At 38.6% G+C, this 25,673-nt stretch overlaps 1 protein-coding gene across 13 annotated transcripts in view; it reads left to right on the plus strand.

Annotated features, from left to right (window-relative positions):
- LOC121294941 (serine/threonine-protein kinase BRSK2) overlaps positions 1-25,673 on the plus strand; it is a 221,233-nt gene that overhangs the window by 7,645 nt on the left and 187,915 nt on the right. The window lies entirely within an intron of this gene.

Raw genomic sequence — 25,673 nt, forward strand, 5'->3', positions numbered from 1 at the left:
TATGAGCAATTTGGGCTATTTGCAGTTTCTTTTAGTAGTGAAATTCAGATGTAAATAATTGTAATAAGATGCAACAGCAACTGTGTGTGTGTGTGTGTGTGTGTGTGTGTGTGTGTGTGTGTGTGTGTGTGTGTGTGTGTGTGTGTGTGTGTGTGTGTGTGTGTGTGTGTGTGTGTGTGTGTGTGTGTGTGTGTGTGTGTGTGTGTGTGTGTGTGTGTGTGTGTGTGTGTGTGTGTGTGTGTGTGTGTGTGTGTGTGTGTGTGTGTGTGTGTGTGTGTGTGTGTGTGTGTGTGTGTGTGTGTGTGTATGTGTGTGTGTGTGTGTGTGTGTGTGTGTGTGTGTGTGTGTGTGTGTGTGTGTGTGTGTGTGTGTGTGTGTGTGTGTGTGTGTGTGTGTGTGTGTGTGTGTGTGTGTGTGTGTGTGTGTGTGTGTGTGTGTGTGTGTGTGTGTGTATGTGTGTGTGTGTGTGTGTACAATCATTTTCAAAATAAGGGAGCTTTTGTAAACTGAAATCTTTGTAGCCTGAATTCAAGTGAATACCTACAAGCATACAACTATTCCACTTTATTATTTGGTAGAATGACAGACTGTGATATGGTGCTCCTTCTAATTGCTTTTAAAAAGGACAAATATTAAACAAAAACAACCATGAGAAGCTTCATTTGCATCAATGTTTTAGTTTTTTTTACTGGACAAGGAGGGCTTATCGCATGTTCAGCCATCGCAGATGGCCAAGTATGTGAGCTTACCTCGCGCACTGACTGACTGAATGAATGAATGCCTGCCACTGTCCTAAACCTTGCTGGATACAGACAGGGATTGCAGTAACCACAGACCATTCATGACAATGATTCCATTGACCTCCATTGACTCTACAGTAGGTCCCCACCTTGCTGTAAACCTTGTAACCTGCCAGTTCTTAGTATATGTTTAAGTGGAATGTCCCTACAGCTAAAACTACCAGTATGGAATAAAGGGCTACCAGTGAACTTTAGTTATAAATTGAACATGATTTTGGGACATTGCAGCTTTAAATACTGACCAAGCTTGCCACAAATGTTTAGAAATTATTTATCTAAAATGATTAATTTACCCAATCTGCAAATATTTAAAATCAATATTGTGCTGTGTTCTTTTCTTGAGCTTTTAATACAAGCTTGATTCTATTAAGTATAGATCGCTGGATGTTCTTGATGAGGCAGTAGTCAATTTTTACACATTCAACACAGCTTCCATTTATGTTCTATCATAAAGTACTATACAGTATGTAGCTGTATATATTACTGTAGCTTGTATGGTATGTAAACATTTAAGATTATAAACTAAGTATGAAGAATATAATATCATTTATGTAAGCTCTTGTTATTGCTTAGATATATTTAACAGTCCAATTTATGAATAAGTGTAACGTTAGTGTTATTCCAGGTTTCGGAGGATGAATTACAATTGTGTTTTCTCTCTTTTGTTTTTTTGCTCCAGTTGAAAAACGGATTCCTTCACAATGGAATGTGATACCTGTAGATTGGGCCTGCGTAAAACCACAATAATTGGAACTTAATTGGATGCTTCTTTAACCTGTCAGCCTTAACAAGTTTATTCCAAGCAGCTCGCAAAAATAAATGTACCCAGTACTGTACAACAGTCTCAGCAACTGCTGTGCTGATTTCACTGATCCTAATAGAAGCCTGGCTCATTGGTTACTGGAATCTCAGGATGTTATTTAGCATCGCTGGCTCACTGTTTCAGCCATTCCACTCCACTGCAGGTTTAATAGATGTAATGAAAACATTTACTACTTTAGGACCCAGATAGAGGTTTCAATTGTTAAGAATTTGGTTTGAAAAAGACCTGGACTGGAAGGGCCTGATGGGTAATAGTTTTGAAGAGAAATGAGACAGTTCTGATTCAACCAGTAGCTAAATAGTAGTTTTAAACATGCATTGTTTTCCAGTGCACATAGTGTAAGACCTCTGAGACTTTAGGGAAATCGCTGTAGCTACACACAGTTTGAAGTCTATGTTCATCACCAGACTGAAATACAAATAAAATTAAAAAATGAAGTAGGTTGTCTAAAAATGAGCCAAACATTAAACGTTTCAAATTGTGTCTAAAGTTATTAGAAATGTGCATGTGAAATGCTGGCCTTTGTGTTTTATACGTAGTCACGATGCAGTGTAAAGTAATGGTTTTCGGTATTTATTTGTTTTGTATTCCACGTACACATTGTGTGGTCTTATACACATTATTATACATATACTTGTCATTCATTTTAAACCATATTGCTTCTTGTTTAACAGATATTCCAAGTACATTGACGTTTAAACATGAAAAAAACTAAACACAATTGTTTCACCCCTATTCTGTTCTGTTTCTACAGTGATTCAAGTTTATCCCAGTATATTTGCAATGTATTTTTGCGGTTTTCCTATACTTTTCCCATGGTTATATTATGCATTTACAATAGTTTACCCTAGTTTGCCATGTTTATTAATAAAACTTACCTATGCTTTACCATGTTTTCACTATGCTGTATTAAACTTTGCTATGCTTTTACTATGGGCAATTTTTACAAGGGCAAACTTACTCAGTTCTCATCACATCATTGCCATCTGGCTACTGCAACCACTGTGTCTCTGCAGAGCTGCATCATACCTAACAGAATCATCTTCACCATTGTGACAAGGGTCTTTCTTGAGTGTTCCAGGCCCCACCGACTCCCAGGGGCTGCTGTCTAATGAGGCGAGCGACTGTCTGGAAAAGGAGAGTGTAGGGTTCAGAGGCAACAACAAGGAATCCAGTCAGAGTGGTTTTCAAGTAGAAGGGAAAATGAATGGAGCAAGTACAGAGAAGTCCTTGAGGAAAACCTGCTGCCCTCTGCAAGAAAGTTGAAACTGGGACGGAAGTTCACCTTTCAGCATGACAATGACCCAAAGCACACAGCCAAAGCTACACTGGAGTGGCTAAGGAACAAAAAGGTAAATGACCTTTAGTGGCCCAGTCAGAGCCCCAACCTAAATCCATTCTAAAATTTGTGGCATGACTTGAAGATTGCTGTCCATCAACTCTCCCCAAGGAACTTGACAGAGCCTGAACAGTTTTGTAAAGAAGAATGGTCAAATATTGCCAAATCTAGGTGTGCAAAGTTGGTAGAGACCTGTCCCAACAGACTCACAGCTGTAATTACTGCAAAAAGTGCTTCCACTAAGTATTCACTCCAGGGAGTGGAGACTTATCCAATTATGATCTTTCAGTTTTGTATTTTAAACTTTTTACCCCTTAACAGTGTGGAGTATGGTGTGTAGATAAGTGGAAAAAATCCTCATTTAAATGCATGAAACTCTGAGGCACTGACACAACAAAATGTGAAAAAAGTTCAAGGGGGTGTAGACTTTCTATAGGCACTGTATATCCATTTCCTGGTTTTGTTGATTGTTGCAGCCAGTAAACTAGGACAGAACCTATATCAGTTTATTAAGATTTTTAATATCCATTGGATGTTTTATATTCTCTGGTATCTTGTACGCAATAAATTACAATAAAAATAAAGCTGAATAAGTCTTTGAAATTCTTAATTTAATTGCAGTTATTAATTTTTGTTTACAAAGCAGGTCCTGCCCTCATTCAAAGCTTGCTGACCCAGTATTAAGAGGGAACCGTCTTGTGTGCAATAAAAGAAAAATTAAATTTGAGCCAAACTAATAAGCAGTAGCTCCTTGTGGAGTAGTAGAAAGAAAAGAAAAAGCAAGCATTTTGTTTGGTGTCTTACATGCTCAGAACTATTTATAGTATCAAAGGGGCTTTATGTAGTGCCTTCAGGCAACTTATTAAAACTCTTTAAAGGGTACATAAGGACCTTTTTATTTTATTGTGCTGCATGTTCCCATATGTTGCTACAACTGGATTTACCAGTGAGCAGGAAAATGATGGGAAGTGTAGTTCTGAGAGGTCAATGTGGGTACATGTGAAGACATATTGAGGCAGGGAATGCAATTTAAAAGTTTTAAAGTGGTCAAAATGTAAAAAAAAAAAAAAAAAAAGTAATTAAAACAATACGCACACCTTAGGTAAACAGTTGTAGCAACACATTGGAACATGCAACTAGCAGTGTGCCCCGCCCATGTGTATGTTATGTGTTATGTTGCGTGTGGTGTGTTAATGTTGGTGTATAGGTATTGGTGTGTAGCACGCGTGATTTAAAATATATAGTTGTATTTAGGCACGGGGATAGCACTTCACTTCACGTGCATTTAAAGTATTTAATAGTATGTGAGCACGGGATAGCACAAATTAGTTCACGTGCTGGGATTCAAGTGAATAATTAATTAGTAATTGAATCCTGGCACAACCGTAAATATAGTTGCACATTTTACTCAATCAGGTTTTTGTGTTAGATGAGTTGAGAATGGTTGTGGAGAGAGGAGAAAATAAAAAGTAAGAAATATCAAATGCTACTCGTGCGAGAGGACTAGCACGATACTTGTTTAGTGTTCGTCCACTGTCTGTTTTGTCTGTCTTTATTTTGGCCTCAAGTGCCGTGTGCTGTTTTTTTGTTTTAAATGTTTTATTTTTTATATTCAACTAAATGTACTGAGCGCCGCAGCATCTCGGTTTCACCTGCCAGTACTGTCTGTGTGTGTTTCATTCTGGCTTGACGTCACCCCTACAGCCAGCCTGTTCACAGTAACACAATAATTAAAAAGATCCTTATGTACCCTTTAACTTTAGGCATCATGTAAATACTGGACTGGTTTAGTCTGGATTTCCCTGGCTGAGAACAGAGAATGTCTGCATCACATCAAAACATTAAGCGCTTCCTTGCAGCAGGTAAAAACACCTGCTATATCTGTTAAGACAGGGATGTCCAATCCTGGTCCTGGAGGGCCAGTGGCCCTCCTGGTTTTTTTACAACTGTGTGCTAAATTACTTAATTAGAGCAGTAATTGGTAATAATTGGTCCAATTTAGTAATTAAACCAGGAGGGACATCGGCCCTCCAGGACCAGGATTGGACACCCCTGTGTTAAGGTGATAGGGTCAAGAAAAATTATGGTTGCGGAAAAATCCATAACATACAGCTTTACGTTGTTATTTCACGATTAGGTAGGCACAAATCCGGTTCACTCACAATTAAGCCATATTTCATGTTTGTTCATGAGCTAGATATTGACAAAGAGGAAAAACATCAGTGTTAATCAATTGTGTATTTATTTTAAATGAAAGTGTAGAGCAGACCACATTGGTGATGGACGAGTTGATAATAAAAATGCACTTTATTGGAAACTCGCACCATATTGTAACTATTCATGTGTCTTAGGAACTCTGGATAAAACTTAAACTTTAGATATTGTTGTTAAAACATCTACTGTATGCTCGTAAAAATACCTTTTTAATTTGGAAGAGGATCTTTGAGTCATGTACTAGGACGATCGACTCGCTGGTACTAAACTCCTGCCCACTGATAATCGGTATATCGCAGAAAGGTTATTGTACCTGCTCTGCAATCCATCCAGCCAGGATATTACTTGTGCCTCAGGCATTGTAAAGAAGGGAATTGGGGTATGTGCTTATATTGCCAATTGGAGAAGTTGCAACTGTGGGTCAGTTTGTTACAAAGGTGGGCTATTTTAATGTTTGATGAGACTCTGCTTGTAAAGATTCTGTTCAGCACGCCATGCAGTTTGCTTTCCAAAGGCTCTTTGGTATTTTCCCTGTCCTGGATTGCTTGTGAAGCTGCCACCAGAACTACGATAGCTCCAAACAGGTTGAGATGATGGAAACCCTCGGCTTTATTTCCAGTGTATGCTGCTCCGTCTCTGAAGTCATTAATGTTAATCGTGGTTCAGCAATATTTTCCTGGTTTTGTACTGTAGACATGAAAAAGGGGACACCCGTGGAAGACAAAAAGGGCATCCATTCTTTGCTAGGAATAAAATAGAATTTCATTGCCAAAACCCTGTAAGCTGTGGCCCCTGGCCAGCAGCATTTTGCTATTAATATTAGCAGTGATTGCAGTGATTTGCATGGCTGTAATTATTTAAGGTGGTATTGGTAAATTATAGTGGAACGTAATAGAGTAAGGATTTTATTTTATATAAATATAATGGAGTCTGTTCAATTGATCTAAACTCTGCCATCTAATTTGAAAAACCTTTTAAGTGTGTGTGTTACATCTCAAGTAAAACAAATACATGTTTTGGTGACAGACAGAGTGGTATACCAGAGTGAGGTCAGGCAGTCACTGCAGGCCTCAAAGTACAGGCTTGTGAAATCAATGGTGTGCTTCTTGATAAATCTGCAGTACTGTACGGGGTTTTCAATTAGTTTTAAGGTATGTAGCATTTACAAGGTAATAAGATCTCATAGTGGCGCATTGCGCTGAGGGGGATAGAGTGCGGGAGGGGATTGAAATGGGATTTTGAAAAAAGGGATTAAAATGGTGCATTCTGGCACATTTTTGCTTGGTTTAAGCATGTGCTAGACTAGTAGTGGTCTGCTTGTAGTGTCTAAAGTACTCCATGAGTGCAACGAAGAAGCTTTATTTCAGCATGGCTCACAGCAAGACAAGATCAACGAGAAGAAAAAAGGACTTTTGGAGCATCAAGGCCCCTGCAATTCAAGACTGGCAGTACACTTCCTAATTACAGTTGCAAGTATTTCTATGGGTTCTGTTTTCACCTTTCTGGTCAGTTTTAGAAGCAAACTTTGTTTTCCCTGCAACCGCTGACCCTGTTTTCATACAAAACTCACACCACAATACTGTTTTTCATTATGGTAACGTCTTCAGTTACAGTGCTTGCATCTTTGGCTGAAGAGTTGTTGTCAGCTCGTCATCTATCTAGGGAATCTGCTGCACAATGAAATTATCCTTAAACAGCTGATGATAAAACAATGGCGCGGCTGCTAAAGAACATGTACAGACGAAAAATCTGGTTGTGGGACTCGAAACTTTATTTAGGCACTCTGCGATTTGACTGGCGAAAGATAACGTTGGTTTGTTGGATTATTGAGCTGCTTGCTGCATTACAGCCTTACTTCATTAAAATATTTGTGGTTATTGGCACGTGTGGAACACACAAACCTTGTGTGTTTTTATGAGTGTTGTTCGCCTCTCCTAAATTTCTTGTATGCAATTTGTTAATTAAGCAATTTTTGTTCAGTACTAACATGTTTTGTCACCACCACAACAACTGTTGCGTGAAACTGGGGTTACTGTATTCTTCTGATGTTATACAGCACCTCTTTGCACTGAAGCATTTGTATACCAGCTGACAAGGGCTCAGCTCTATGCATGATCCCCCACTATCTCTGACAAGCACCCGGGTACACAATTTTACGATATTGCAACAAAAGAAATGTATGTTTTTTTTTTTGGTGCATATGTATAGCGATTTAAGTACTAAAAATGACCCGAAAATAATCGTAATATCTTTTAATAAACGTAGCCAGTGCAAATGTAGTATTAGGTGATGGATTACACAGATCGCTGGCTTATTTTGAAAATCATGACTGTATAAAGGGCTCTCCTTTAAGTACAATAAGACTAGGTTGTTTGTTTCTCATTTTGTGTCAGGAAACGTGTGCTTTTGAAAAATTGAAGTAATTTAGTGTTACTTGCCCGTTGACATAGCTCAGGTATGAAATTGGCAATAAAAAACAAGTACCTTAATAGGAATCATTGCCATTTTTCTTAGCAGTTTTGTCTGGCAGTTTAATAAATGGACTCCATCACAGTTTGGAACCGCAGGCACTGACTGCTATTGTGTGTCCGCAAACACACTTCCTTTTCTTTTTTCTTTTTTGGAAGAAATGTTGCCAGTCGCCACCAAAGTGAATTTTGATGCTGTATCATTTGGTTTGGACTTTGAAATGTAGCAGTGAATTCAAAATAGTTTTACAGTTACATTTGAAAATGTGTAAAATGCTACCTTTTTAAACCTGCGTTTTGTTTCATAAGCAATAACCACCTGGCCAGAAGGTTGGCATACTTTATAGGGAACAGACACAAACCGGTCATTCCACAGAGTATTCCCAAATCGCATAATAATGTAGTCAACAGACTCAAATTAGTCATTATTGTGTAAAACTGTATACAGGGTTTAAAAAGAGAAAACATTCAACCATACTGAAATAACACCTTAAAACATCGTCACGATGAACTCAAAACCAAGTTTGGACATACTGCATTAGTTTGTGTACAGGTCTGCAGTGTTGAAATAGTTACATTAAAAAGTATAGACAGCTGTACAAACCCTCTTACAGATGCTGCAGGCCATGCTCTGTGTTTGGATGTGCTTGTGCTGTCACAGTATTCTCCTCCTTGCGGGTTCATCTTGTAAATGCTTCGATAATCACTTGTCTATTAATAATTGTGAACAAAAAAGGAACCAGATATAAAATCACCTCTGCCACCCTGTCAATTCCAGATCAAGCGATGTCTTAAAAGCCACCTCATTAAAGCCTTTTTAGATTTACTAAAGCTGGAACTAAATTTGCCTCCGTTGTCAATTCCATATACTGTACAGCAATTAAATAGCTGAGCTGTGGCGCTCTCTGGCCAGATTTCAGGAAAATGAGAAACTGCCTCCCTCAGCTGTCACGAAGCCTCCAGGTAACCAAAAACCCAACCCCTTTTATCCCTCTTCTCTTACACAGATGACTTAATAACAATCTTTATTTTCATATAGCACCTTTCACAGTGGACCACCATCACAAAGTGCTTTACAAGGTATGAGACTAGGATGTGTGAACTATGCATCAGCTGCAGAGTCACTTACGACAACATCTCACTTGAAAGATGGCGCACAAGGAGATTAAATGACTTGCTAAGGGCCACACAGTGAATCAGTGACTGAGCTGGGATTTGAACCAGGGACCTACGGGTTACAAACCCATTTCTTTAACCACTGGACCACAAAGTCTTAGTCTGTTTTGATTATTAATGGTGGTACAAAGGAGAGCTCCCAGTCAGTCATACAGTATGGTAGGTAGACCGTTCACATGGGGTGTAGAAGGTCAAGAGTTCAGATGGTGCTGACAGTGTTTGCTGAGGATGACGTCAACGTAATTACAGTATTGGAACACTTGTTTCTGTTTTAAACTAATGAGAGAGATCCTTTTCCTCCTTTGAGACTTCTAGCTTTTAAAATATTTTATACCGTCTCTAGGTGCTTCCTGCAAAAAAATAATAAATCTTCTCTCGGCGGCAACACAGTTTGCAGAGATCTTCCTGTATACCTCCTTCTGCTGTAGGAGGGTAGGAAGTAGCAAGAACATGCAATTTAGTTGACAGTGAGGCAAAAAATGCTTCAAAGGGAGGAATTTGCATGCCTTGAGAGAATGTAAAAAAAAAAAAAAAAAAAAAAACAGAAAGCCAACAGACATAGCCATGGATCTCCTAAACTTCGATTTTATGTTTTTTTCAGTATTACGCCATATTCTGCCACAGAGTGCTTTGTAGTTTGTTAAACCTATGAAAGTGTGTCCTCTGACAAATTTAGAAAATATTTCTTATTTTAAGACTCCTCTTTACTATAAGAAAAAAAAAACAAGAATAATTGTAATGCTAAAATAAAATAAAAGTTTAGGTAAAAAAAAAAGTCTTGAAATAAGAAAAAATATATTTTGGCAACATAGTGAACATTTAACAAAGGATCATAATAATTATAAATTGCACACATTTTGTTATTTCTCCTTTTGTACTGTGCGCTCACACAGATTATGTATTTGGAGAGGGACGTGGACTAATGTAGGGGGCTTATGTTAATGGACTAATGATGATATTGCCATCCTGAACAATAGATTCTGCCTCGCACGTGTCTCAACTCACGCAGCCCTGAATGCACTAACACTGACTCCATTGAGGGCCCCCTTCCCCCTTCGTATTGCCCAGATTTCAATGGAGGGACAAGATGGAAACAGAGAAGCTAGTTTCAGTGCTATCTGGTTATGTCTTTTAAGTTAGGCAAGTCTAACAAGGAGGGAACACCCATGTGCAAATACATCAATACATACAGCACGAACACCTTGTTGTTTATATGATGCAATAAATTAATATAGATTTTATACAATTTTATATTAAATACAAGTGCCCCACTGTTACATGATGCATGTGCCCTCAGCAATTATAGTTGCCTGTAACCTGAGGTTTGGAAAATTAACTGTCTTGTTTTTTTGTTTTGTTTTCCTTTTCACAATTGTTTCCCTATTTTGCCTTTTATCTTGTTGTATACATGGGACAGGTAAAGCCAGCCTATGCACTTACAAAGGGAGTCCAGACATTGGTGTTTATTTTAAATGTTATAATAGCAGAATAGCAAGTACTGGGAGGTGTGCAGGCTTCTAATTCTTACTCTATACACAGTTTTGGTGTAAGTGTGTGTTTGGTTTTATTAAATGTGTGCTAGCAGTTGCCAGTGTCTGTACAAGGCTGAGATATTATGTAAAATTAAACTGTATTAAGTTGAAGCATCACAGTTTTTCTAATTATTTTAATTTACAAAATGGAAGACTCAATCCCCCCCCCCCCACCCCCCACATTACAGGTTATAACCTTGGTCCCACTTTTTAGGGTTTTTATCTAGAACCGCTTGGTAGGCACATGTTATTGGCAATATCAGAATATGATTTATCCATACATACAGTTTTTTTTTTTTACATTTACATACAGTGCATGTAGCTCAAGGTGATCTACTTTTCCATGATCCTTATGATACTACTTTTGCCATTACAGTTGTGATGGGGAATGTATGGATGTACAAACATATATTGTTGCTTTGACCCTAACCGTACAGTTGTCTGATCCTTGATAAGAATCTAGTATGTCATTTGGCAACTTGGTTATTAATGACTACTTGGCCTTACCCAAGAAAAGACATTAGTGGTATTCCCTGTCTATTTTCAGTGTAAATTGAGAATGGGAATTCCTGTGGCTGTTCCAAATCGATTTCGCTATATTCTGGATACAGATAGCTTCTTGTCATGTGATGCACAATTCGAGGATGAATGTCTATAGCTTTTTAACTAACATTCTTCTCAAATTTGATTGAGCCTGCACATTTTTACAGTATTTGTATGAGCCAGCAGTCTGACTCCACCACGTCGAAGGCAGCAGTGTGCCCTGCCTCCAAGTCAGACTCCAGTCAGTTCTCATTTCTTGCTCTCTGTTCTGATTTTCATTCTTCACCGCTATGCAGCTTTTATCAAAGTGCACAGCCAGGCAAGACTGAAGTACAGTAGGTGTTCACTGTTTCTCTCTCTGTGTTGAATGGTGGGTGACCCGGTACTATATTGTAGCAGTTGGTGGCATCAGAACTCTGCTTTATGATGATCAGAGCTAACAGTGGTTTGATGTCTCTATTTTTTTTTAAAGGAGAAAAACTGCACATGTTGTTTTCAAAACACTAATGCAGCAACTAATATAATTTAAGCACAAATCAAGTTGTTTATTTTTATTTTGGGGACATTTGCTGAAATATTTGTCAGTTTGCATATACCTAAAGTAGACTGCAGTTCCAGCATGCTAAATCTGTGTGAGTACCGGCACCAGTTATTTTTTTTTCCATTAAGAAATCTGCAGCACAGACAGCCACCAAACCTCAGTGTCTCAGTTAGCAGCTGAAAAATAGCCTTGAGTTTCAAATAGTTGTGAAAGTGCAATGTACTGTACTACAGAGAGTTTTGTGACTATCAGCAGACACTGTACTGTGGAACAGAGAGAAACATTTAATTTTGGGAGATTTTCACCTTTTTAGTTTTTTTTCCTGTTGTATTCGGATCCAGATGGTTGGTTTTTCCCTGTAAGCCGATTATTTTTTAGGTGTCTGCTGCTGTGGCAGTGTCCAGAGGTTAAACAGGATGAGCCTGTGGAGATTGAGATGAAATCATCATCAGAAAAAAAGAAAGAAAGAAAGAAAGAGGCACAGCAGTTCTGGGTCAGCATTTCCATGATTATTTAAATCCTCCAGGAGCTCCCTGTCCAAGAGTCCCAGGAAAAGGCAGATAGGCTCGGAACCAGGTCAGACCATATTCGACTGAAGCAATACCTGGAGTGGATATTTGAAGTAGTACAAAACTATCAATGTATCATGGCTGCTGTGTAAATGTCCTACTAAAATACTGCACTAAATGTGCAATGTAACAATGTCTAACTGCCCTTTCTAGATCACAGTTTCTTGGTGTCTTTCTTTTGCAATTGTTTTATAAAGCTGTGTTCGAAGGCTTGTTCGCTACCCAGGAATTCAAAGGTAGTTTTAAGCCTATGAAGGTTTGTCAGGTGACATTCACGCACTGTGGTGGTTGTTTTTTTTTCTCTAACAGAAACCTTTTGACAATGTGTAAATACTGTAAATCACACGTTTAAATGTCACTCGCATGCAGGAAATTGGATCTTTTGGATTTGTATAATGCATATTAAGTAAACAAAAGTTGTTGTATTAAAATCCGCTACCAAATCTTTATACGTAGCAACTCTACTTGGCGCCGCTGCCATGTATGGAGCAGGGTATAGTATCCAAAGCACTGGGGCGGTACCTATAGCGGTTTTAGTGCTTCAGTAAAATATGTACTGAATACCTAGCGTACAAGACACTGTAAGAGGAGTGCTGGGGTAGAATATGTTTGAAACATACAAACTAAGCACTGTCTGCCACTCCCACCTCCAGCTTTTGTTATCCAGAGGCAAACCTTTAATTTCTTCATTCACCATCTCGACAGCAAAGCATTGTATAGCGTAAGCTATATTGAAAGAAAGTCTTGAAACCCCTTTGCTGTTTTTGATTTTTTTGTAAAATGCACAGACGACCAAAAAAAAAAGTTGAATGCAAACTGTGCAAGCGACTGTTGATGTATCGTGGAGGCACAACATCTCCGGGGTCACTTGAGAAGCGTAAGTTTGTATTATTAATATTTTTAGTAGTAGTAAAATGTGACTGATAACTGCTTGGAACGGTGACTGTTAAATAAAGCTTTGTTTTGCAAGCTTACTGTATATATCACAAGCAGCATCAATTACGTGTAAATAAACAATGTGTATTTTTATTTAAATTATAAAAACATGATTTCTGTTTTATAAAACTTATTTTTAAACTAAATGTGAATGTTTTATTGCATTGATATGGATTACCTATAAAATATGATTTTCAATCAAATATAAACAAGAACTGTAGCTATGGTGACATCGTCAGTAAATTATGCAAATTAGTACCATCGAAGGTTCGAACCTTCCATCGGCAATGTGTTCCGAACCTTCGAAGGTCAAAATGTACCCTTCATTGCAGCCCAACTTCCAAGTAATCCTTCTGAGAAAACAGGTAGTTACAATGAATCCAAGCCTTTGGGATTGAGTGACTGAGGGATTTGAACTCGGGACCCTGAGGTCGAAAGGTGAGGGGGTATGGATCTCCTCACACAAGGCTGAACAGAATGTGCAGGCCAATGATTAGAAGGGACGCTGACAGGTTTTCATTAAGAAGCCCATCCGTCAGGCGGCAGCCTGACTTCTCAAAAGCCATTAATATGTTTTGCGATTTGCCGTGGAGAAGAGGTGGGAGTTGGGCTCTGGTGGTCAGAGATAAGAGAGAGCTATTGGGTCGAGCAAAGTATGGGGGATGCAGCACACAGGATGGGATCTATACATTAGCCTTTCAAGTGTCTCGGTGGTATTTGGGTGCACCAGAGTAAGTCTGTGCTGTATTTTACCGTGTTCGCAATGTCAGTGGCCTAGCAGTGTGTCTACAAAGCAGAAGGGCCTTGAAGATTCAGTGCAGCATTGTGTTTACCTCACTGGATATGAGCTTCAGCTTTTCAGGGCACATTGAAGCCAAAACTAATCAAAATAGAAACTGTAAACAATGAAAAAAAATATATGCGTGCAATGAGGTGGAACAATATTTATTTCTGGCTTAATCAAACCTTTGGACACACGCACTCCTAATTTTGCATACATTTTAATATCTCAGCCAAAGAGTTAATTGAATCAGGACCTTAACCCTTTAAGGAGCTTTACAGAGACAAGCGTCATGTGGTATTTTGGTACACATAGGCTGCCGTAAGTTTGCAAAGTTAGCTCCTCTTTATTTGTAGTAAAAGGAGGGTTTTCAGTAATGAAAGGACTTAAGGCTGTTACTTGTCAGGAATTTTCTTTTTTTATTAGTAGCTGAAACACTACTACTTTTATAACTGCGTTTGTATCCCAAAACTCTAGCCTTATGTAAACAGCCTTTACACAGACCTGCAGAAGAACAAAAACAGTAGTCTGAATGAATCATGGTTCCGTAATTTACAGGTGAAATAGCTTGTCTCACTTCATATGGGGCTACGGTACAGACAGAAAACTGCTTTTAATGATTTTTGATTGATGATATTATGTTCTGCAAGTGCCTTTGTTTCCAGTGACAATTTGGCAACGCAGTAATAGTTTTCTGATTATTCCCCTAAGAAGGTGGAGAAGTCCTTTTTTCTAAATCTGCTTAGAAAGTGGCAACACTTGGAAAGAAAGGCCTTTGCTCTTGGTGGGAGTCACTTGGATGTCTTTCAAAATAGAAGCTCTCTGTCGCCCAGGCCTAAGTTGCAATTGAGGGTATTAGACAAGAGCGCTGCTTTACCAAAGAGGGCCTGTCCACACGCTGAGAAAACAGCAGAGGGTATCCCCTTTCCTTTCAGCGTGTGTGCACAAAAAGACAAACCCAGCTGGCTCGTGAAGCCTAGGAGAACTGTGGTTAGACATTTCCAAGTCTTCAGTGGGAGGGTGTGATTACTCTTTCAGTATGCCTGTGTAAGATTATTTACAGACCGCCCCTGGTCTCCCCCTCACACCGTTCTGGCTAGGTTGTGATGTGGATATTGATGTTAGAGAGTGTCTATTGGCAGTTCATATACGTTAGTGGATTGTTGTCTACATTGACCCATTGACCTTGCAGTCCCAGAGGGAAACAGCAACTTTGTCAGGAAATGATTGATTTGTTTGTTTATTTTTTGGTTAATTTATTGTTCATGAATGGTGAAGGGGGGGGGGGGGGGGGGGGTTGACTCTGGCTAACAGTCTGACAAAGCCTTCCATTCAGTCTTGAATTGTGAGGTAGTTTTGTGATGGAGGCGAATGTCCACTGGAGATAGGTTGAGAACAAACCCAGGTCTCCTAGATATTAAATGCTCTAGCTGTGCCCCTGGAGGTCATTTTAAAAAAAAAAATTATTTATTTAATCTATCTACAAATTACAAATAAGGTAAAAACAATCGTGTGTATACAAATAATGATGGTGGTTCCTAATTGAAATGGAAAAAGATGTGGTGATTTTTGTCGTCTCCGTTCAGACTGATTCAGCATATCTTCTGGGAACACATATTTAATATCATTTACTCTGTGCTGTCTACAAGTGTGTATGAGGAATCTGTCTGTTTTCTTGGTGGAGCTACCAGGTCTACATTTTTAAGCAAAATACCACGACAATCATAAAGCATATCTTCCGTGACCGTGAAATACTGGAAACACAGAATATCTGTTCTATTCTAGTTCTGCATATAATGTCTGACAAACCTACAAATAAGTGACTAATAAGAACCGATTCATAAAAACATAGAAACCACTAACCAGTATTATGTATATTATTGTACAGTATTTTAAGTATGTTTTAGTTGTTACATATGGTAAGTATTAATTAATAGAATGCTGTTGCAAATGCAGGTCAGTTTATTGATTGGTTGTGCTTTTCTTTAGGTCAGTGGTTCTCAAACTAGGGGACGCGGACTGTGTCCGGTGGGTGGGGGGGGCAGGCGTTAGAAGGTTCAGGTTTTTAAAAATATTTTAAAAATTTTTTACATTTTTTTTAATTACAGTGCACGTCTTAACCTAGGCTATACTGTATAACGGGCTGTTATTTTATTTGGGCTTTATTGGCTATTTTGATTGGACTGCCAATGATACTTCCACCAATCAGAGGGTTGCATACAGTACTCGTAGCAGTAGTTGTTGCAGACTGGTATGCAGAACAGATTAGAGAAGCGCTGGACAACAGAAATAACGTGTCAGATATCAAAGTGGATATGAGAATAGCAGCGATGAAGCCAATTTGCTTGAAAACATTAAAAGTAAACCGGACATTTCCATAAATGGATTTAAAAAATCTGGAATTGATCTGATGTGATCAGAAACCCAGAGGCAGTGTAAACTGCCTGCTATTGTAGAAGGACTGTTCTTTTTTATGTTAAGCATTTTGTGTGGTGTTTTTTTTTTTTTTACAAAGGTTTAATTAAATAGCAGCCAATGCTGATTGTTTTTGTCGATACATTGTAGATACAAGTATTAATGTAGACATCGTGCAGGTATCGGAAAGCCCAGAAACAAAATCACAGAGAGGACGAAGGGGGCGCGACCCAGAAACTTTGAGAACCACTGCTTTGGATTAACATTAAAAACAATGTAGTGGACTTGCTTACAAAGCCTTGACTAGCTGAAACTTAGCTGTTTGGATTTCATATTAATTCCGTATCGCCCAATTTGGGTTTTCCCTAGAAGCAGAATGCAGTACCAGCGCCCCAGACTAGCTACAGTATGGCTTACAGAAGCAATTGTAGGCCTGCTGCTTCACTTTAGCCAATCAGATCAGCCTATTAGCCACACTTGGTATGTGGATGTTAGAAAACACCAAGCGGAGCGCTCTGCTTGTTTAATTTACTGTAAAGTGATACATTTTGTTCTGCAACATGACTGCTGTGAAATTGACTTGCCGAAGCTTGAAACAGTCAAAGATAGACAGCAAAGCATCTGATCGAATAAAGTAAAAGTTTCAGTGGGAAAATATACAGAGCATCAAAAGAAATGTATCCCCTATTACACATTTATTTAAAAAAAAAGGTATCGATACGATGGACATTGACAATGTTTTTGGTTTCTTTTAACCACTCGATCATTCCTTCTTGATCATGACACGCTTGAGTGACTGTGACTGAAGCATATGCACTTAATCACCTAATTAGTGAGATAGTTGATTAGACTCTAGATATGGAGTGATTTCAACTGTGAGACCAAGAGTCACAACACCTGCCCAAGATCAAGATCATTTTGCAACATCTTCATGATGTCAGTTGTTAATCAGCACAATAAAAAAGTCACTACACCTGCTCTAAAACAGAATTTTATCTAAATTATAAGTGATAAGTTTCTTTTGATGCTCAAATACAAGTGATACATTTCTTTTGATGCTCAAATATAAGCGATTACTTTCTTTTGATGCTGTATATATAACCTTTAGAATTACTGCCTGTGTGATATATGCAATCTTCTTCTGCACCAATTAATAGGAGTTGAGGATCATGAGCTTTTTAAACCAGTAATCCTTATTTGCATCTTCATTAAGGGGTAAGCAAGTGATTGCTTTTCATTAGATAACCCCTAATCTCCTCGTGTGTGTGTGTGTGTGTCTTTGTGTGTAAAGTACCACATCTTCCCCTAGAGTTGTATTATTGCTACTACCATTAATGTATTTTTAGTGTGTTATTGTTTTGAGTTTGGAAGCTACTGGACACTCAGCATGTGTGCAGTAAACAGCAAAGATACACACATATAAAGTGAGTTGTAGAAATAAGAGCCAGCTGTGTGTTCCCATCAATACAAAAAGAAACTTAATCTTTTCACTATATGGCATGGTTTAACTTCTAGCCTGGGGTAGGCTGTACTGTGTATCTCCGGCAGGCAGCTGGAACAGAAGAGCGGCTCCTGAACTCCACTGAAAGGAAATAGTTAAAAACAAATACGATAACTCAAAGAACAACTGTCATGAAGACCAACGGATGTTGTTTGACACTGTATACACGGTTAGAATTAAATAATTGTGCGCAGTAAGTAGACAAACCTTTCAGGTTATTGTCCTGTTATTGCTGGTTCTCTTAACTGATGTGTGTATGGGATTGCTGTAATCGCTATATAGACTAATAAGCCCTAGAATGTCAGTTAAAATTAACCCTGTAATAAGGTTATCCAAAGCATTTAGCTTCAATGAAAATGTAATCACGTGATTATATATATATATAAATAAATTAATGACACACACACAGTGAGTGTGACTGTCTTCCGGTTCTCTGAAGGTGGGTAGTGCACATTGTGTGTGTGTATTTAGAAGCCAGGGGGCAGCTGGAGGCATGGAGCTGGTACCATCTGAGGAGTAATGAAGCAGTAATAATCCACTGCTCTGTGGTGACATGTGGCACAATCTTCCAACAACAAAGTGCTCACATATCACTTTGCTGTGAGCCTGTAGGCTCAGCTACAGTACAACACTAGATCTACACAGACTGACTGTAAAATGTATATATGTATTTCTTGCATGGAAAATTATTTTATTTTGCATCAACATACTTAATGTAGCGAGCAATTTGTTAGGATTAAGCTCTCATAGTATCTGATATAATAAGAGTGGCCAGATGGCTGTCCTATAACCCCAGAGCCTCCTAACAATCCAATTGGTTGAGAGCCATTGTTCTTCTTAGTTCTTCCTCAAACCCTAATAACTGTACTGGCTTTGGAACTGAAAGTGTACACACTGATGCAAGATTTATTGTTACTTTAATTCTTTACCACTGAGTTTCTGAGGTAAAACTATGTAGACTCCAGATTGGACCCACCTCTGTTTGTTGGAAAATAGTGCTGTGTTTAAAATAAGACAATGAATACTGTTCACAGAGAACTAGACTGACACATTTTGCAAAAAGGAAAACTTGGAGATGTTACCAGATGGACACATTTTTGAAACCATTGAACAATTCATAGACAAATAGACATATGATGCAACAGTTTCTAGTATCATATCTCTCAGTAAACACTTTGGAAATGCTGTATAATGTTGTGAGATCTTCTTTTTTTTTTTTTTTTTTTTGCTCGCTGATATTAATACCGATATGCAGTAGATTTATAAAATGATGAATGGTTTTGCGAACCATTAATCTGGAGACTTTGATCAGTGCTTGCAGTTGAGGTCACGTGACTATGCAGTAGGCTGTATGTGAATATCGTGGCAGTTGGCTTTCGAGATGCAATGCATAAATTTCTTTCCTGCCAAAGAAGGGTGCTAGCAAGATGACCTTGGCAATCCATTGATCCAGAAGGATCAGGTTCGACAGTTTTGAAGAGAACAGCAGGATATGCACACACCTCCCTGGGCATGCTCAACCAAATGGGCGACACGTGCCATTGCAAGAAATAAACAGTACAACTGGTGGATTTAAGTTTTGCAGTTTTAAATACACACTTTGGTATTTCACAAATTTCAAATTTTGTTTACTTCACAGTTAGTCCATGTTCACAGTACACTGTACAAGTAATATATTTTACTAAGTCACCGTTTTTACTATTTCACTATTTTCAATTTTTCAGTTGTTTTAATGTGCAAAAAGACTGAGCACTGTATACATAGTGAAATTTGCTACAAAGACATGCAAATATTGAAACAAACTGAAATTGTAACAGAAAAACCAAAAATACGATAACCCCCACCCAAAAGAAAAAGAAACATTAACAAGAAAAGCTGCTTCCCTAGAGAATCTTAGTATTCTGACATGGAAACACGTAAATGTCAATCCCTGTACTGGTGAATATAATTGTGCACTGACAGATATCTATCTGCATGGAATTACCTTAATAATGTACTGGATGTCTATGAATTTACATGATTATGATCCATTTTTTCCCCCAGAGGAAGCCAGGTTTCCAATTTTTGCATTGGATGCCACCAGCTTTGTTGTTCTTCCACCATTCCTTTTTAATCCACTTCTGTTTATCCCTGCTATTCAAATCTAGAATAGCATCCTCTAGGGGGAACTGCAAAATAATGATAGCTTTAGGAGGCTGTGCTGTCATACTGTGTGTGTATAGAAGTAGCTGCACTGCAGAGTAAATCTGGACTGGGTAATACTGTACAGGGGGAGTGGAGGAATACACTTTGAAGAATATCATTTTCAAAAATTGGTAACTTATGTTGATAAAGCTGTTCTCTGTTAATAAAGCTCTAGAACAACACATTTTGTGCCATTTTAATTATACTGAACCAGAACTTAACTGCAGATCAAAACTTAATTTTAAACTAAAAGAAAAAGAATGTGTAAAATGATAAGAACATTTATATATACCGCCTTAAATACCAAAGTTACAAACACAGTATGTACAGTAGTTTATAATAGGAAGGGAAATGGCAAACACCACAACATACCAGGGCCTCCTTTGAAACTTACATTCAGTTATATTTTCAATGGGTTTTATACCCGAACAATTAAATAGGGGATTTAAACTACAGTTTTGTTTAGAAATACTAAAACAGACGTAATAAATTAAGTGTCAAACATTTTGACTAGAATGTCTTCAGTGTCTTGTTTTATAGTTATAGCCCCTTCGGTCACACATTTTGAATTACGTTTTTAGAAGTTCTAAAACAGTTTGTGAACTCTATGGAGTTTGAGAAATTGCCCTCACAAAACTTTGAAAAAAACATATGTGCATTATAAAATAGATACATAGATAGGAAACTTAACGTGGTACAATTCACCACACAGTGACTGAAGGGGATATGAGAGTATGTCAAAGTGTTGTGGTTTGGTCTCACAGAATACATTTTTGACTTCATGCTTTGTGACAAAATTGCATCTGTGTGATTGCATCACTTACAAAGACTTCCTCTTGTCACACACAAACACTTCCCTACTTTTTCATGGAGCTACCATTAGATGAGGTTTTTATATACCTTGGGAACCACTTATCGGTAAAACTGTGCATTTCTTTATGTATATATGGCCATGTTTTCTTGGCTCTGACACCTGTGATATGTGTTTTATATTTGACAGTAAATATGTGTGCACTTGTTAGAACCGCTCTATTGGTATCTGTCTGAATTGGTTTAGGACTTTTATTTTGGGTGACATTTCCTTGCTGGGCTTTAAAAAAAAAAAACCCAGAAAACACCACTATCTGCTGTTATGTTAAATAGAGGTAGGCGGCACAGTTTAACAGTCTGTTTACAGTAGCGCTGTGAAGCATGGGTATTCACTGCTGTGGTTAATGCGAGAATGGGCTAACCTTCAAATTTAACAATTTGAAAACAGGTGGTTTTGCCCAGTCTTGTGTGACGGCTTTGCTGTTATTTCCTATTTTACTACGGCTTTGGTGTTCTCCTCCAGAACAATGCTGTACGGCTTAGCCTACTTACACTATAGAAGACTGGGAAAGGGCCCTTGGAGGAGCTTATATGCAAGTCAAATTTAACTCTTCTGGAGATCTGACATGGTCTTACACCAGATTAAGTTTGAGATTCAGCCTTGCAATACATTTCCTGTTGTACTTCAGTGATGGAGATATGACTCCCAATGCATAGCCATCGCTGGTTATACTAGGAGTTTAATAAGACGCACCTAAGCTTGTTAGGTGTAGACTGTGGCTTTTCAGACTTGTAGTAAAACTGCTGTGCAATAGCTGTCTTATTTCCATCCCTGTACTTTTTTGTTCTGGAGATTTGCATACCCCTCTCTTCCCACTGCTAGACCCTAGGGGAGCTCCTTAAGGCGTAGAGACCCCAAAGAATAATATTTTAGTATGAGGTTTAGCAGTTTTTGTTGGAAGATCTTGTGTGTTTAAATATCAATGGTGTTTTAACCATATTATCTTACAGTACAGATAGATCAGTTCTGAATCCTCTTGAGTCTATTATATGTGGTGACAAGGCTGTTGTTGACAAGGACCTTAGCAGTAGGGAAGGGGGAGGAAGTATGGTTGCATCCCAAAGAGAGACGAGTGCGTCATATTCCCGCTCTTGTCTTGTCTTGTAATTGACAGTGAGAATGAAGGGACAATCGTGAAATATTCATCTTTATTTTCCTGGCAGCCCCCAGGACGAATCATGAATCTAAACAGTTCTAGGGGCCTCGCCGAAAACTGTGGGCACATATCACTTCTTATCATGAGGCCAGCCATCATGGCTGTAGAGCTTGAGCAGAGTGGAATTTGAACCCCGCCCACCAGAAGTGAAAAGGCATGAAAGTTGATTTGCCCACTGTCTTGTGCCAACTGGTTCCTCCCCTTTACAAACACGCTTCATTAGATTTGTCTATGGACTTTGTCAGTGGGCACAGGTCATCCTCATTTAACAAACACCTGTTTTCTCTCTGGTGCTCAACGTGCCAGCTCATGATCCTGTCATTAGGACCAATGTGCCAAAGATTAGCATCAAGACTAACAGTTTTGATGCTAATCTCCCCTTTCTACTAACTACTCAAATGCTTGCCACTGAGGCAAGATGTCAGTATTTTTTTTTTTTTGTAGAGGTTTTTGTACTTACAAGTTCTCTCTTAATGATGTAGGTGTTTTTGGGGGGTTTTATATTGGATTCGGCATTTTGTAATTTACATTGAAGAATTGACTTCTGTTACTGATGGGAAAAACGTGCATAGAGCAAAGAGTTGTGGCTGAAACGGGGGACTAAAAAAATCACTGGTGCTTTTACAACAAGAGGTAAATTGTACGCTGCAGCCAGAGCTGTTTTTATCCCCCCCCCTCCCCCCTTCAATTGAGAAAAGACCAATTGGTCCCCTTGAGTTTCAGATACAGACCTGCACACAGCTGGTGATAGGCACGGCAGTAAAACTTACACTGATGAGTTATGCCTGGCAATATTTACAGTCATTTCCTCAGCTGTTTAGTCAAGGCAGGCCCTGAAAATTAAAAGGAGAATGTAGGGGGATGCGGATGCTGGCCTGTTTTTTTTGGCAGCAGAAATATGCCCCATTTTATGACAAAATTAGTACAGTATTCCCGGCAAACCTGAGAACGGGTTCATTATCAGAGGCAATGAATGCCCTTTAAAATAATAATGAAAACACTTTTTTTCTCTGTACAAAAACTTGTGTGTTTAATCCACGAGTGCTTATTCATTACTCAAACTCTCGTAGGAAGTATTGATTTATTTTTTTCTCCATTGCTATATTTTCTCCTAGTTCATTAATTAATCTTTCCTCAGGGAGCCTGCCATCAGCCCCCGTCTCTCTCCTTCTGAAGATTGAAGAGATAATTAAAAAATATTTGGCTACTCCGAGACTAGCGCTTTACTAATGATCCATGTGTTACAAAATGCTACGGAAAAGGGCAACTTTTGTGCTTTCTCATCATTGTTCCTTTAGGACCTCTGCTTACCCTGTAGACCTCATCAGTGCAAGCACATGACATCTTCAATCAAAGTCCTGAACAGGAGGCTTTAAGTATCACACCTCTCCTAGCAGTAGCCAGATCAAAAACCTCTAATAGCTAGTCCTAGTTCAAGGTGGGAATTTGTAATAAAAACATTTAAGCACTACAAATTTCGGGTACTTGAGTGCTCAAATGCTAGTCCAATGACAGACAAGGTCAACATTTATGGTGGTACATCTCAGGATATCTGTGCCCATTTAAAAAGCAACGATGCCCTAGTGCTGGGTTAAATTGTTGGATTGCGGTGCTTCTTCATTTTGTGCTAAATGTGCGTTCGCAGGTCTCTGTGCACCCCAGATAATTATCTCTCTCAGATTTTCAGAATGCTGTAAAGCTTCGTAATCCTGAAGGTTAATTAATTAGTAGTGCATCACTGTAATCCTGAAGGTTGATTCACTAGTAGTGTGTTACTGAATGAAGGCTCACAGTAAGCAGGCTAGTTGACAGTCCAACCAAACACACCTGAAGCAGCCAGTGTGTGGAAACATCACGTGTGTCGCGCAGAATCCCAGCTCTCTCTTTGTGCTGAATGGAGAGACCTTTTGTTTTGTTGAATGCGCAGCGCAGTCGGATTGAGACGTCTTCTTAAAATCTGTACAGAGGCACTGCAGCCAAAACATCTTTTAAAAATGATTACTGTTTTAGAGGCTCTGAGAGCTATTGTTTGAGATCAAGATGAATAAAGAATAATTCTAATAATCAGTTTCACCTTTGCGACGTTTCAGCATGATTAGGTATGTTTCTCATGTGTTTTAAACTAAACTGTGAGTATCTAAGTTCGAGGTGGTATGGCAACTAATAATTAGTTTTGTTTAATAACAAACACTAAGAGCATCAGCTGGTGTCAACATGACTGATAGGATTGCATACTTAATTACTTTATTACTATTAATCCCATAGACTTCACAACTACAGAGGACCCCACATTCACACTGACATAACCAGTCTGTGAACGGTGTCTAAAAGACAGATGGAGTAGAAATACATAAATGTTGGTGCCAAAGTTGGTGAGATATTGTAGTACGCAAATATGTAAAATCAGGATCTTCAATGAGACATGCATTTCCTTTTCCAGTGGTTAACACGATGGAGTGAGAATCTTTCACTTGGCTTGAAAATAAATCCCAAGAGCACCAAGTGTGCTAGGTAACCAGTTATTAGAAGTCAAAACAGACTTGGGATGGAAAAAGCAGCTTGCTGATCTAGTTGTAAACAAAAATAAAGTAGAGAAATTGATTAGAAAAATAGATGTTCTTCCAAAATTCTTCCATTGACATTCTACAGTTCAAGTTGGTCATTCTCAGTAAATACTCTCAACAAAAAGTGTGGGTTTACTGTGCAATTAAATAACTCTGGCAGACAGCTGGGTTGCATTCAGAAAGCAGAGCTATCAACTAGGTAGGAAATGGAGTGTTTCTTTTTATTCCATTGTACTACTAACAGAAAAAAAAAAAAAATTCTACTCTCCCCAAACCCCACCCCAACACCCATCGTAAAATAAAATGTGGTAGTTTTTCTGAATTTATAAATGAAAACATATAAATAACGGATTTAGGAGTCCATGCTGGCGAAGGACAGTACATGTCAGAATGGGATAGTCCCTCTGAGCAAGTTGTCAAAAGCTGTGCAGTCTGCTGCACCATTCCTGACTAGCATCCCTAAAATGTGTATTTGAAAATAAGCTGTAGTGAGCCAGTGGCTCTGAATCTGGGTGCCTCTGCATAGGAATGTCTCGACGCTCTGACGGCTAAATGAACTAGTTTGACATGCCATGAACAGAGTCTGACAGCAGCTCAAACAAAGGTGACAGCTCTGCTCGATGGAAAGGGGGGTGTCGCAGAGGAGAAAACAGCTCTGTCCCACATTGTTCTACAATGGCACCGTCGATTTTAATGGGGAGTAGCAGGGGGCAGGAGGTTATGAGTTAAAGTAGGGAAGAAGGGTGGCTTGCATTTCCACTGATCTGCAAGAGCTTGCTGCAATATGTTTGCCTTTTTACACTTGTTATTGCCAGCTGCAATGTATTTTTTAAAAACACCCTTTTCAGTGGTCCCAGATGTTATTCAAGGGGCATAAACTTTTTTTCATTTGATGTGCTCAGTGTAGTAAAAATCTTTTTAATTGTGTTACCATTTTTGGGATACAGTATGTCCATCGTTTCTTGAAATCTGAACATTGTTTTAATCGTGTGATTTGTACAACTGTTCAAAGTCAGTGAAGATATTTGTGTTTAACTGCAAACTACATGGGTCAATTGACAACTAACTGTACAGTAAGCAAGGCTGTAAGCTTTACACAGATGTAAATAGGGCTGCAATAAAGGGTATATTTTGACCTTCGGTTTAGAACACATTACTGAAGGAAGGTTTGAACCTATGATGGTACTAATTTGCATAAGTTATTGGTGATGTCACCATAGCTACTTGTTTATATTTGATTGAAAATCCAAATAATCCATA

This window comes from Polyodon spathula, chromosome 19 (genome assembly GCF_017654505.1).
Source record: "Polyodon spathula isolate WHYD16114869_AA chromosome 19, ASM1765450v1, whole genome shotgun sequence".
In the NCBI taxonomy this organism is placed as follows: Eukaryota; Metazoa; Chordata; class Actinopteri; order Acipenseriformes; family Polyodontidae; genus Polyodon; species Polyodon spathula.